Here is a 14,871-nt window from a genome sequence, read left to right as displayed (position 1 = left end):
GGGAGTGGCTGGATGTTTTCTTGCATTTAAAAAGAAAAAAATGAAAAGCTTTTCATGCATCATGGTTAGCCTTTTTATGAATAGCAAAAAATTTTTTAAAAAAGTATACTAAGGGCACACATATCAGATAATAGTCTCCACAATACGGGGCTTTCGCCAGTCACAAATCTAGACCCCATCACCATCAAAGGAAGACAAATTCACATAATGATTTTAAGCGTGTCTAATGAACATTCTTGCACAATCAGTCCCTTTCCCACAAGGATTTTTGAGCAAAATGGATAAAAGATCTGCTTACCTGAAGATTCTAAGCTTCCTTGAGTTCAGGGTTGTAGACGTGTGTGTCTGTCTTCGGTTCTCTAGGTGTGGATTCTGCAGTGCTGCACAGGCACTCACTGCAGCCTCGGACCAGCGGCAGCAGCGGCGCGGCGGCGGCGGCGGCGGCAGCAGCAGCGGCAGCAATAGCAGAAACAGCAGCAACTGCTGCTTGCTTCTCCCAAGGCTGAGTAGTAAAGTGTGTGACTTAGTAGAGACTCCACAATTACCATTAGGCGCCTGCTTTATAAGAGAGGAGGCGGAATCTTTCTAAAAGGAATGGGTTTTGTTTTTCCTCTCCACTATTGCTTCATAAGAGGCAGAAAGGGTGGAATCAGGGAGTTTTTTAGACTGAGTAAAGCAATACAGCTGTGGGAGGTCAAGGTTAAAATTAACTGGGTGACCGAGGGACAGAGGCACCGATTTTAGGGTGAGTCAATGAAACGCTAGAAGCACTAGTTTTAAAGAGCCCTTCTAACTTCCAACATTGGGCTTAATAGCAAAACTAAAGCCACGTGCCTTGAAATTGATTTGCAACTTTTGTTAATATTTAATTTCTAAGTACGGTGCTAAAATAACTATAGAAAGGGAGGCTATTTGGTACTTAATACAAGAATGGAAAGAATGATAAAATACAACTCATTTATGTAAGGGGAGCAATGAATTCAAGTCCTACAAACACCCATAAGCATACCTGGAATTTCAGTGAATGCCAGAAATAGAAAACATATTATTGAAAAATTTCAATTTTACTCATGTGTTATAAAAATCACAGTATTTATTTTAAAAACATCTAAAATAATTTTAGAAAATGATTGCAGAGTACTATTATTTCAGTGTCAATTCAAAGGCCAGCAAAATTAAGAAACTCATGTGACTTAGCTTACTTTAAAGCAGGCAGATCTATTAGGAACTATTAAAATGCGTTGTGTCCACATATGAATTTAAATTGTAACTGCAAATTTTATTTTTAATCATATCCTTGATTTACACACTGAATATCTGTGACTTTTTTTCCCCATAGGTGAATGTGGAGGTGTGGTCTAAAAATATGACTAGAGAAAAATATGAAAAATATTCTGCCATTGATTTTTTTTTTTTTTGGCACAGCCTTTGGTGATTACCTGAATGGTCTTAAGCAAGTAACAAACCTTACTTGGTTCTTACATTCTTATTTTGTAAAATGTGGAAGTTGGATTCAAATTTCCCAGGGCCCTTTAACATTCCAAAATACTGTGGTTTTATGACATTCACATGTTTATATTTTTGTTATTTAATGCAAATATGCCCCACTCTAAATTGCCAAAAAATGTAGATTAAAATTAAACCTGTATTTAAATGTACAACCAGGGTTTGTTATTCACTACTATTCTGAAGTTATTTTGTAAATCAGATAATCACTTTGTAAAGTAAATAAACTTAATTTTATCTGAATTATGATTGTATACCTGACTATGACAAATTTTCCTAAAGTAGAACTCCACTGTATTGTTAAGGGTACTGGTTGACTGGAACACTATGAGGTTCATTAAATATACTGAAACAGTTTTTAAAAATACTTTATTAGTTGTTGATGGACCTTTATTTATTTATATGTGGTGCTGAGAATCAAACCCAGTGCCTCACACATGCTAGGCAAGCACTCTACCACTGAGCCACAACCCCAATCCCTAACTGAAACATTTTTTAACTGGAGCATCAATGGATGGCAGAGTTGAAACTGATTTTAGAGCTCATCTACTACAAATGTGTAATTTTACAAGTAGAAAACATGGCAGCCCAGGAAGCGAAATGGGACAGTGTTAGGGATAGAGCTAGGGTTAACTCCCACTCTTCACACAGTCAAATAGACAATACTTATGAATATATACACTGTTTCACATTCTCATCTAGGGGATTGAGAGGACATGTCACAACAACAAAAAAAGTAATTATACTCAATGATACTCAATGACATTGTGTGCATATAGTATAAACTAAAGAAATATTTCAAAAAAGTACTGATAATGTAAGTATTAACCCAAATTTTGCCTTCAGATTTGGAAACATTTATTTTAGTAATTGAGGAAAAGCTGCCCAGGGAAATGTTAAAAACAAGACTTCCAGGGAACCCACACCACCCATTAGCAAACTCTTATTTAGCTTGCACCCAATGACAGGACCTTGGATTACTCTGTAGTCTGTTTCCTTGGACCCACTGGTATTGTTTCCTTTGATACACACCCTTAAGCATGCCTGCCAAAGTTCCTTTTGGAGCCAGGAAAGGGAAAGTATTGTAGAAATTTATTTCTGGCTTCTAGGGATGCTTTGGGGATATTGAAAGTTTGGGGCCTTATACCAATATTTTCCCTTAAATCTTTTCTTTCTTTTTTTTTTGTTTTACATTTTCATAACATTTTAACATTTAATAGAAACTATATACAATAGATTTTTACTATATTTTACATGACATAGCCACTGCAGAAATTTACATGGTTAGAAGCAAGATGAATGGTTAAAGGGGGCCCAGTCCTTAACTGTCTCAGGATAAAGTTGGAGTTCACTGGAGAAAGGGTTCAAACTGCTCAATTAAGTTGAGGTGAGGAAAAGCTAAAATGTAGGCCTTTAGATAAAGACAACCAGGCACTGGAGCAACCAGTATCTCAACAGTACCATTTATAAACATAGCCCTCACCTAATCACCTCTGTGGATTCCTGTCCATTACTTGAGAAATCCCATTACAAAGATATCACTTTCCCCTTTGACACAGTCTCAAACACTCAATTTCAAAGATAGGTAATCCCTATCTTCCTTGCCTAGGGTAGAAAGAAACTCATAACTTTTGGACACTATTGGCCCATCCCCCTAAGTATAGTTTTACTTGACTATGGTTTTCTATAACCCAGAACAAAACAACTGGGTTGCCCCTGTTAGTGAGAGATGATCAATGATACTTGTTTGAAGAAAGGGAAAGTGAAATCCATTGAAGTCATATGGTTCCCAGAACAAATTCTCAACTGCTAGCAGTAGATTCTGTTTTTCCATTTGCTGTAGCCAATCCATTTTGAGGTAACAGTGCACAGCAGTTTTCAGAATTTACTGATCCCTGGGATGTGTACCCATCTCTAGCCATCTGTAAATGGCCCAGGTTACTGTGTGATGGAAGGCTAATTGGGATTGTTCTTTACTTGCCAAAATATCTCCTGGGCCTTCAGTGAATTCTTTGACTAAATGATCTTCAACAGTTAATGAAGGATCAAAAAGCAAGGGTGGTGAAAGCAGCGAGGTGGTGCAGTCCTATAGTCCCAGCGGCTCCTGGCGCTGAGGCAGGAGGATTGCAAGTTCAAAGTCAGCTTCAGCAATGGTGAGGCGCTAACCAACTCAGTGAGACCCTGTCTCTAAATAAAATCTAAAACAGGGCTGGCGATGTGGCTCAGTGGTTGAGTACCCCTGAGTTCAATCCCTGGTGCCAAAAAAAAAAAAAAAAAAAGCAAGGGAGAAGGAAGGCACTGCATACCCTGCATACCATTAGCAACAACATCCAAGTCGTCACTGAACTCCACTGGTAAACTCTTGATGGGCTGAAGCTCAGTAGCATTCAAGTACAAATCCATGGGCCGGGCTTCCAGATTGTCTGGCACAGACAGTACCTGCTCCAGCTTATACATCTGAGGAGTCAACTGGAAATGCAATGGACAGCACAGATCCTCAGAGAGGCTTATACCCACCAGTTTGTTGTAAGGTATCTCTTCAGATCCCTGGCAGCATTTGAAAAGAAACTGATTTGTGTCCTGACAAATATGGGTAAGGCAGTGTCTGGTCATTGAGAGAGACTGATTGGAACAATGAACATCATCCACAAAGGCCAAGCACCTCTGAATAGAACAACAAATATCTGGCCAGCATTCTGCATCTCTTCAGCTGCCTGTGTTGCAAGACTTCCACTCTAGCGTTGACAATACCATTGGAGACATTTTAATTGCTTTAAATTCTCTTGTTCTTTGGCCAAAAGTCCCTATGGGCCAGTAAGGAGACTACTACCTAGAGCTTTATGTTCCACTTTGCAATTATGTAAGTATAGACGCTGCTGCTCCTTGAGCAGATGCTGAAGTCGTTTAAACCGATCAGTGTACAAAGACTGCAAATGAACCAGTTTCTCACCCATAATCAGTGCCACTTCTTCGGCCATGTAGACACTAGCATGTCCAGTATCCGGCTCTCTTTGCTTCAACTACTTTCTGGAGTCTGAGAGCCCAGTGCTGTCTTAGCATATGGACTCAGCAGGCACAAGAGTGTTTCACCCATATGCCCTGCATGGGTCTACTTCATTTGAGCATGAAGTGCTAGGGCATTCCTACAGGCATGTTCACAGAAGAACATCCCTTCCAGAAAATGCCTGTTCCACAAATTCCTGATAGACCGTGGGTAGGTAGGTTTCTAGAGGGCAGGCAGAAGTCAGCCTCGCAGGGTATGCACTGTAACTCCCTGCCGCCCTCCCAAGTTCCCAAGCTCTGTAGACTTTGCCTCCCCTTTAACTTCATCCTCCCTGACCCCCACCACGTTGAAGGTATCTCCTTTGCCTTAAATGGATCTTGTATTCCTGACAGGAATATGGGCTAACCCAAGCCCAGTCTCCCCAGGTGCAAGGAATCATTGGGGTTAAAATCTGTTGCGTTAGATGACGTAGCACATTTGGGTGTTTTGTGTACCTGGCAGAACAATTAAACAAGTTTCTTGACATGCCTGTGCCTCAGTTTAGCCATCTTTTCAGTGGTGGTGGAGGGTTTTAAGACCTGCTCTCCTTACTTCATAGGGTTGGCATGAAGTTCAGGTGACATATATAAATGTAAAAATACTTTAAACTTTTTAAAGGAATTACCTCAGCTAAATACCTGACAGAAACGTTTACAATTATCTAAGTAATCAGACTTGATAAACCCCTATAACTTTAGTGAGATATCACCCTCAGGATCCTCCTTTTTTTTTTAAAGGAAAAAAGTGTTTATTATTATTTATTCATTTTCTAGTTGGTAACTTAAAATCATCATGACTAAAGAAATAAGCAAACATCTACTACAGGAGAATTGTGAGTTCAAAGCCAGCCTCAGCAACAGTGAGGCACTAAGCAACTCACCGAGACTCTGTCTCTAAATAAAATACAAAATAAAGCTGGGGATGTGGCTCAGTGGTGGAGTACCATTGAGTTCAATCCCCTGTACCAAAAAAAAAAAAAAAAAAAAAAAAAAAAAAAAAGGCCTCCTACAGGGAGAAAATTGAAGGAAATTAGTTGCCCAGTTTCCTTCATCTGTTTTTATTTATCTTGCTTCTTTGCAAGGAATGCTTTTCATTTCAACTACAAGGTGGTAATGAACAATTAATAAAATGGTAATTATCTGTATTGAATTCAAAGCAATCCCCCTAAAAAAATTAAATGTATTTTCTTTGCATCTTCCCAGAGTGCTGAGCCCAATCTCTTATATAAAGACACTTAATAGATACTTTAAAAAATGAATACATGATTTAATGAATGAATCACCCCCCAAATACTCTGAAAGCGATTACAAAGTGGTTTTTTTTTTTAATTTGCATTGTCCAAAACAACTGACTCCATTCTCTACCTCCCTGTCCTAAGAGAGTCACCCTGTAAAAGACATAATCTCCTTTCTGTAGAACTCTTTAGGCATGCCTGCTTTGTATTCTTCAATTAAGCTCTAGTCACAAATCTCTACATGAACTCTGGGTAGATCTAGCTGTAGCACAGACACTTTCTGCCAAGAAAACACAGGCCTCAGTTTCAAACTTCTGGTGTTCTAATTCTAGCTGTGACACCAGCTGGTTGACCTCAAACGAATTTCTTGACATGCCTGTGCCTCAGTTTAGCCATCTTTTCAGTGGTGCTCGAGGGTTATAAGACCTGCTCTCCCTAATTTAAAGGGTTGGCTTGAAGTTCAGGTGACATATATAAATGTAAAAATGCTTTGAACTTTTCAAAGCACTACATAAGTATAAGATGTTATTATAGGCAGATATATTTAAAATCAATTACCTAGTTCAAGGGACTTCATCCTAAACAACCTGTTTTACTACTTATTGTTTGAGAAAACAAACAGGCCTCTCCCTTCCTCCTTCTCTGTCTCTCCTCTCCCCTCTCTCTCTCTCTCTCTCTCTCTCTCTCTCTCTCTCTCTCTCTCTGTACACACACACACACACACACACACACACACACACACACACACACACCCCTGCTATTCCCAATTTGAAAACTTCTCAGTTTTGAGGGTTTTCCCCTGGCGTAAGCAATATGCATCTGCAGATGAATATCAAAGAGCCAAGAATTTTGTAAGAGTGCCTTCTTTTTTTATTCCACCCCCAGCCCTCAAATTTACCTTTTTAAAGTTTTGAGACAGAAAAGTGAAGCACAGCAGGCTTTTCATACTACGTAATGTCAGGTATTTAATCAGTGGGGTAGATGAGCCATTCATTTGAAACTTGGCCATACTACATACATTTCGATCATCCTTTTATGCCAAACCTGTCTGGAAAGTACTTGGGGAACAAGACAGGGAGGATCTCGACAGGGAGCTCATGCTAATGAGTTCTCCATTCCTCACGGAGACATAATCAGGGCAATACTCAAGGATTCATCAACATATTTTATTAGCACTATGTGACCTATATGGTTTATTTTAAAGGAATTACCTCAGCTAAATACCTGACAGATCCTTATACAACTGTTTAAGTAATCAGGCTCCATACATTCCTGTAACTTTAGTGAAATATCGCCCTCAGGATCCTCCTTTTTTTTTTTTTAAGAAATAAAGTGTTTATTATTAAAAGTGTTTATTCATTTTCTAGTTGGTAACTTAAAATCATCATGACTAAAGTAATAAGCAAAGATCTACTACACATAAGATACTCCTACTAAAAGGCCCACTCAGAGGTAGCACATAAAAACTCACATGAACTCCATTTGAGTCATCAGTTTCTACATGGAGAAATTGTAAAATAAATGCAGTTCAATTATTGTACAAAACTTATATTAGTTGCATGTATGTCTTTCCACTATAAAAAATCTATAATTTAATCTTTAATATATAGATTAAATTATCTTAAAACAGGTATTAATCATTATGACTGTCTTATAGAATGAGATCAGGAACTACCTGCAATAGAATCACTTGGTGTGTTTCCTAAAATGCTGGTTCCTGGGCCCTGCCCCAAATTTACTGAATTAGCATCTTTTAGGTTGAAGCCCTGGGCTCAGGACTTTTTAAGCGCTACAGGTGAGTCTCATGTTCACCACTTGGATCACTGCTGTCCTGTAGAAACTATGCAATGTGTGTAGAATCTCAGAGACAGAACAAGTGCAAGGCAGGCAGCTCCTGTTTCATTGTGTGAGACAGGTTTGGATAAAGATGAACCTGGCTGCACCATTTCTGTGTAAATTTGGTTAAGACACTTAACCTCTCTGAACCCTGGTATCCTCACTTGTAAGATAATACCTGTTTGACAGTGTTGTGAGGATAAAATGGCAACATAACAGGGCTTCTGTTCTAATGCCTGACACATGGTAAAATTGAAGCATATGTTCATTCCCTGTCTCCTTGTTAAGAATAAGTTTACAGGTGCATTCTTCTTGTCCACTGTTCTTAGTATGCTTGATAGAATAATATGAACTACTAGTTTAATGACAACTAATATTTTGAGATTTTATTGAGTACTGGGCTGGGGTTGTAGATCAGTGGTAGAGCTACAACTGCTCAGCATGTGCCAGGCCCTGGGTTCAATCCCCAGCACCAAATAAATAATAAAAAAAATAAAACATGCCATTGCTGAATGTGTTATATGTGTTATTTAAGTTAATATCTATAATAATCCTTAAAGGTACTATTATTATTTTCACTTTACAGATGAAGGAACTGAGGCTAGAGCCTTAGTGTTCTTCTGTAACTTGCTCTGGAGCTCAAAGTAGAGAATTAGCAAAGCTGGGACTCAAACCCTAGAACCTAACTGTTCATTATGCTCTATGTTCTGCATATTCTCTAAGTGCTTAGATTCTAACATGTAAGCAAGTCTTTCAGGAGGAATAAGCAATTGCAAAAGTGGAATTTATAAACATGAAGAAAGACTGACAAGTTAATGCCATAATTTTATTATGTTATTTATTTCTTTGAAGAGGTTCTAGGGATTGAACCTAGAGCTTCACGCATGCTAAGCATGTACTCTGCCTCAGGGCTACATGCTCAGTTCCTCTATAATTTCCCTTTTTGTTTTGTTTTGTACCGTGGATTTAACCCAGGGGTGTTTTACCACTGAGCTACATCCCCAACCCTTTTTATTTTTTACTTTGAGACAGAGTCTTGCTAAGTTGCTTAGGGCCTCTCTAAGTTGCTGAGGTTGGACTCAAATTTTCGATCCTCCTACCTTCTATCCTCCTGAGTCTCTGGAATTACAGGCATGTGTTGCCAATGCCTGGCATCATAATTTCCTTCTTTAGAAGGCTTCATTGGTTCCCTACAATAGTGCATGGCGCATAGTAGGTGTCAAAAAGCATTTGTTGAACGAATGAAAGGCAAAGCTTATGCCAGCATACTGTCTGTAAACAAAAAGTATAGACCAAATTGATCTGATTTTCCAAATCAGCTTATATTATGACATGATGTGAATCTTTTAACTATCAGGGCTACAAATAATCACCTTATTTGCAACAAATTGTTCTTAGCCCTTGTTATAAACAACACACTAGTCTTTGGGAGAATTATAATAAAAACAAATCAAAGCAAAACAAAAATCTTAAAATATATCCTCAGCCAATATCTAATTGGGAAAACAATACAAACGTATGAAACAACTGGATTGCAAAATCACCTAATGTTATCAGTATTGTTTTCTATTTTAATAGTTAAGACACAATTATCATTTTATTAGCAATATGAAGAAATAATAATTGCTCTAGCTATCATTTAGTGAATGATTATGTGCCAAGCACTGGGCTTGGAGTTCTATATATGTTGCACTTAATCATGATAGCAATTCTGTTAAGTCAATATCATTAATTCTATTTTTTATACATGGAAACTGAGGCTCAGTGGGGCTGAACAACTTGCATGCAACACACAGTTGGTAAGTATACCAGAATCAGAGAATATATAGAGTTGAAATGGATTAAAGGAAGAGAGAGATCAATTCCTGCTGGAGAAAACAGGGACGATGTCTCTATTTCTGAAAAACAGAATTCTCATGGGGGTAAGATGGAGAAGTGTCTTTTGATAATGGAGGTTGCAAAGACACGGGCATTTATGTTCCTTTTCTGAGTCAGGTCCCACAGCACTCTGCTCTTGGTGAATGTATAATTCAGGACTTTTTGCTGAATAGGGACCGGGGAATTAGGTATGTTGTTAGCACAGAAAGTAAACTTGTTTGCCTGGAATCAAGAGTTTGTGTAGGGCAACTTTAGAATTTATGTTATTCCCAAACCCATAACCCTGCACTTGATCTTAGCCAAAAGGCCAAGAAGCAGCTAAGCTTATAACCCTGACACACTTGGCCTTTGTTTACTGATAGCCTAAGTCACCTCACCTTGGGTTACTTTCTGCTCAATTAATCAACTCCCTCAATTCATTCACTCAGACAGTATGGGTTGAATTCCTGTTAGGTGCTGGCCAGTTTTCTGGTGCTAGTGACAGAGCAGTGAACAAAACAGACAAAAACCTCTGTGCACATGAAGGTTTTATTATACTAGGAAAACAGATGTTAATGCGTAAATAAATAAAGGCGATGAAGACAATAAAACAGACCATTAACAATGACTCGGTGGGGTAGGGTACTCCTTTTGTTAGCAGGAGCTGAGAGTCAAATGATCTGTGGTTGGCAGCTGGAGGGACAAGTAAGTTCAAAGTTCATGAGGCAGGAACAAGTGTGACATGTCTGAGGCACTGAGGGAAAGGCACACTGGTGGAGTACAGTAGTCAGAGGCAGAGAGCCCTGAGATGAGGCCAGAGACCGGGTGGGGGCTGGACCCTGTAGGTCTGATACAGGGTGAGGAGTTTGGCTTTTTAGAAGGTTCTAAGCCAAGGATGGATACAGTCTCATTTACATTTTTGAAATTTCACTCTGGCTATGTGGAGAATGTACTATAGAGACACGATTAGACCCTGGGAAGCCATTCACGTCATTCCTATAAGAGAGAATGGGGTCTTGTAAGGTTAGTTGTGGAGAAGAGGAAAAGTGAATGGACTTGGTCTCTTTTTGAGGCAGTGACTTGCTGATGGAGTGTGCCAGGCAGGTGAGGGAAAGGAGGGAAGGAGAGCAACCAATCCAGAGTGATCTCCCAGTCTTTGGCCTGAGCACCTGGGTATGGATGGCAGTACCATTATCCGAGATGGAGAAACCTTGAGAAGAAATAATATGGCAGGTAAAGGTAAACACTTCTGTTCAGTTTGCAATTACCCATTTTTCTTCCTTCTGAGAACTTGTTCCACTCTATAATTACCTTGTTAATTTCAATTTTTGTTTTATTTATTTATTTTTGGTGCTAGGGCTCAAACCCCGGAGTCTCACACACCCCAGGCAAAGGCTCTACCACTGAGCTACATCCCCAGCCCTAGCTTAATTTTCATGCTTATCTGGCATTCATTTCCCCCCAACAGAATCTTTGTTCATTGTTCTATCTCTTGAGTCTAGAACATCAACAGACGTACAGTATATGCTCAATAGATACTGGGATGTGCTGAGTCTGGTTCAGTGTTTCTCAAACTTAAGTATACACTAGCCACCTGGGCAGCTTAGTGAAAGTTTAGAATCAACCTCTACCGTAACCCCTCTCCAGGAAAACTCTGCTGTCTTAGATCTGGAGTTGGAACTGCATATTTAGGCAGCACTGTAGATGCGCCTTGGACTGTAAGCTAGTGCAGTGGGTTGAATATATCGGTGTTCATTCAACTATTTACCTTAAAACCACATTTCAGTGGCATTTCAAAGGACTAGAGTATAGTTTTAAGCATTCACTGATATTCTCAAATACAGTCAAATCACAAGGTGTTGATTTTTTAAAAAATATTTTTTTTTAGTTGTAGATGGACACAATGCCTTCATTTCATTTATTTATTTGTTATGTGGTGCTGAGGATCGAACCCAGTGCCTCACACATGCTAGACCAGCCCTGTACCACTGAGCCACAACCCCAGCCCCACAAGGTGTTGATTTAAAAGCTTTTGAGAGAACCAGTGAAGGAATTCTGGAGTCCCCTCTATCTCATTTAACTTACACACTGTCGCTGGAGACCAGGAAAGGGTCTCAGAAGCATTCATCAAGTAAAGAAAAATGGTGACCTAAATGCTAGGATTTCCAGGCCAGCAAGACACACTCCTCTTTTACGTGTCTCTATTTATACATATGTGAAATTCTGTTACTTGAGGGTTATAGTAAATGTGTATTCTGTTTGCACAGCATCTGTTTCCTTTTCCAGTAAGGGTACCCCAATATTCCTTTGCAAAACTTCTTTTTAAAAATATTTTTTGGTTGTCAGTGGATCTTTATTTTATTTATTTATATGCGGTGCTGAGAATCAAACCCAGTGCTTCATATATGTTAGGCAAGAGTTCTACCACTGAGCCACAACCTCAGCCCTGCAGAACTTTTTTTTTACCCCATTGCTGCAGTCTTGGCAGCCTGTCCTTCCCTGAGGTAGGGGTTGGCTCCAAGCTGGACCAACCAGATGTTCCTTCCTTAGCTTGTGAACCTTGAGTAAAGCAACACAAAGACTTAAAAAGTTCTGCTCAGGGAAGGTCCCTGAAGAAACCGTGATTAGATACTACTTCAAAGAACTCATAGAACTCACTTGGCTCTTGTTCTTTCCCAGACCTAATTCTTCAGCTTTTCCTTCAATAGGAGCCACGAGCCTTTTCTTCCAATAAATCCTCGTCTTGTTTAAGTTAGTTGGAGCCACCTCAATTGCTTGCAATATGATCTATGACACCCATAAAAACCTTGCAATCTACAATTAGATATAAAGCTTTCAGAATAAATTCTTCCAGGGAACAGTAACACAGTGACCTAAATTTTCACTAATATGCAAATGTCTGGTAGCAGAGCCTGAATAGCACAGAGGAGAGTGAAAAGCTCCCATAGCTTGACATCCATCTGCCCTGCCCTTGAGGAGGGAAGGGCATGATAGGTGGGAAATGACACCTAAATTTTACTTTACAAATTTTCCCCGTGTTTACATGTGAGATAAATACCTTGCTAGAAACTCTCAACAATTTTATTTCACAGTTTCTATCCAGCCAACTCAGTTGCTGAATTTCTACCTTCAGACTAAACTTTCAGGGTAAGCCTTTCCAATGCAGTGCATAATTACTAGGACACATAAACCTAAGACATTAATTTATGAACATGAGAACTCATAACATTAAATTTAGTTCTCATTTCCTTCTGTGGTCCCTAGGGACAAAAAAGAACATCCTGTCCTTTTAATCATTTGGGTTAAATCTTAGTCATTTGTTGACCTTCCTCCTTTCCCTACTTTTAGACAGACCAACAACTCTTTAAGACTCTAAGAAATTAATAACTTGTGTCTTATGATCACTATGCCCTGCATAAGACAAGTTTCTCACAATCTCATTCACAGTGATTGTCAAAATAAAATAACAACAGATAGGATGCTGAACAAAGCCAACAGCATTTTGAGTGTGAACCACACCCAGGGAGAGATAACAACCATGTTATAGTTTAACAGAAGTAATAAAAATGAAATCTAATCACTTGCAGATTACATGTAGTGTAAAGAGAGATCAAATGTGAAAACCAGTTAATTTTTTATTTTATATATTTTTTTAAAGAGAGAGAGAGAGAGAGAGAGAGAATTTTAATATTTATTTTTTAGTTTTCGGCAGACACAACATCTTTTGTTTTGTATGTGGTGCTGAGGATCGAGCCAGGGCCGCACGCATGCCAGGCGAGCGCGCTACTGCTTGAGCCACATCCCCAGCCCTTATTTTATATTTTTAATAGTCATTGCTATTAGTGAAAGCTAAACATAACATATCTGAATATAAAACCATATTGATTCTGCATGGCAAATTATTTTCATTTCAAATACAGGAAGTGGAAGGATCACCATTTTAATCTTTTTTTTTTAATTAAAAATTGGTTCTTATTAGTCATACATGACAGTAAAATGTATTTTGACATAGTATATATATGTAGAGTATAACTTCCCATTATTCTGGTTGTTCATGATGTGGACATTCTTATCTTTAAAATATGTAATAGTGTCACTTACCATGTGCCAGGTACTATTCTAAGTACATCATTTCATTATTTTATTTAGTCCTTACAACTCCACCAGGTATTAGCCTATTATACTTATTTGGAAACTGGAACAGAGATACTCCGAATTTAAGTAATTTGCACAAGATCAAAGATCTGGTAAATGGCAGAGGTTGGATTTTGAATCTTACCACCAGAATGGATCTCAATCCCTTCTCTTTCCATCTTCCAACATGGTTTGGCCTTTCAGTGAGAAAATACTTGATCTTTTCCTCTACCTGTAGTTGAGGCCCTTTGACCCTTTGAACATTTAAAAAGACACATAAAAAGCTACCTGAGCCAGGTAGTCTAAATAAATAGGTTTCCTGGGAGTCAAATTACTTGCATGTTAATTGTTAACTCAATGGTAAGCCTTTCTAGCAGCCTTTACAGCAATTTGCTTTCCCAGGTTTTACATTAAGTTCAATAGTAAGAATTTAGGTATCTAATCAAAGTCAAATACACGATCAAGGCCCACAATTTTCAAATTCACTTTCTATCTCGTTACAGAGAATTTGGGATGAGGGGGATGGGGGAACAGTGTCTCTCAGAGTGGTGGGTTCTTTTCATGATGGGTGGTTTCATTTCTCTGCCAGGGACTTGTATCGTGGAGTCTGGGTGGCACACACAGCAAATAGCCTATTCTCAAACAGGAGAGGCTCTTCAACCACGGGGGGTGTTTTCTGAGCCAATCTCCCTAGGGTCTGGCCAAGATGCAACTGCCTCAGCCCAGAAGGTGTGGTTTCTTAAAGACCTTCCTAGTCTTCTTTATTTTTCTCACCAAATGGGATGATAAAATCAGCACAACCCTGCTTGCTCTTCAAAAGTTGGCCAGAATTTTCACAGGATGGCCCTGTGGTTGGGTTTGACTTTTGTGTTTTCCGGGAATATTCGAGCCCTGCTTCTCCTAGGATATTGCTTTTTTTTTTTTTTTAAATGTATAGGTATATCATCAAGATTTTTGTACAGTACTGGATTCAGAGTCTAAAATATTACCAAGAAGTAGGAGGATACAGGGTGACTAGGCTGCCTCTGTGCCTTTGTTCTTGGAAGAGATTGGAGGAGAACAGTGTGACACCCTGCCCCTGATCACATACATTCATTGTAGATATCAAGTGGAACCTAGGTTAGCCAGTCACAAACAAATTGGTAAAGGGATCCAACGCTATGTAGATAAGATGCGAGAAAGTCTGCAAACTTGAAAGTAGGCGTTTTCTAGTAGGCCAGTAAAAGAATTACCAGATTCTGCACTAGTTAGCTGGGGGATT

At 39.0% G+C, this 14,871-nt stretch overlaps 1 protein-coding gene and 1 pseudogene across 1 annotated transcript in view; both read right to left on the bottom strand.

Annotated features, from left to right (window-relative positions):
• Add3 (adducin 3) overlaps positions 1–614 on the bottom strand; it is a 114,082-nt gene extending 113,468 nt beyond the window's left edge. Inside the window, exon 1 of the mRNA XM_026389120.2 lies at positions 299–614. The gene's annotated coding sequence lies outside the window, so the exon portion shown is untranslated. The remainder of the gene's footprint in view (positions 1–298) is intronic.
• A 2,694-nt stretch (positions 615–3,308) lies between these two features.
• Positions 3,309–4,675, bottom strand: LOC113183018 (KAT8 regulatory NSL complex subunit 2-like; annotated as a pseudogene).
• Between the last annotated feature and the right edge of the window lie 10,196 nt (positions 4,676–14,871).

Source organism: Urocitellus parryii, chromosome 5, assembly GCF_045843805.1.
Source record: "Urocitellus parryii isolate mUroPar1 chromosome 5, mUroPar1.hap1, whole genome shotgun sequence".
Classification (NCBI taxonomy): domain Eukaryota; kingdom Metazoa; phylum Chordata; class Mammalia; order Rodentia; family Sciuridae; genus Urocitellus; species Urocitellus parryii.
This window is presented reverse-complemented; position numbering and strand designations above follow the sequence as displayed.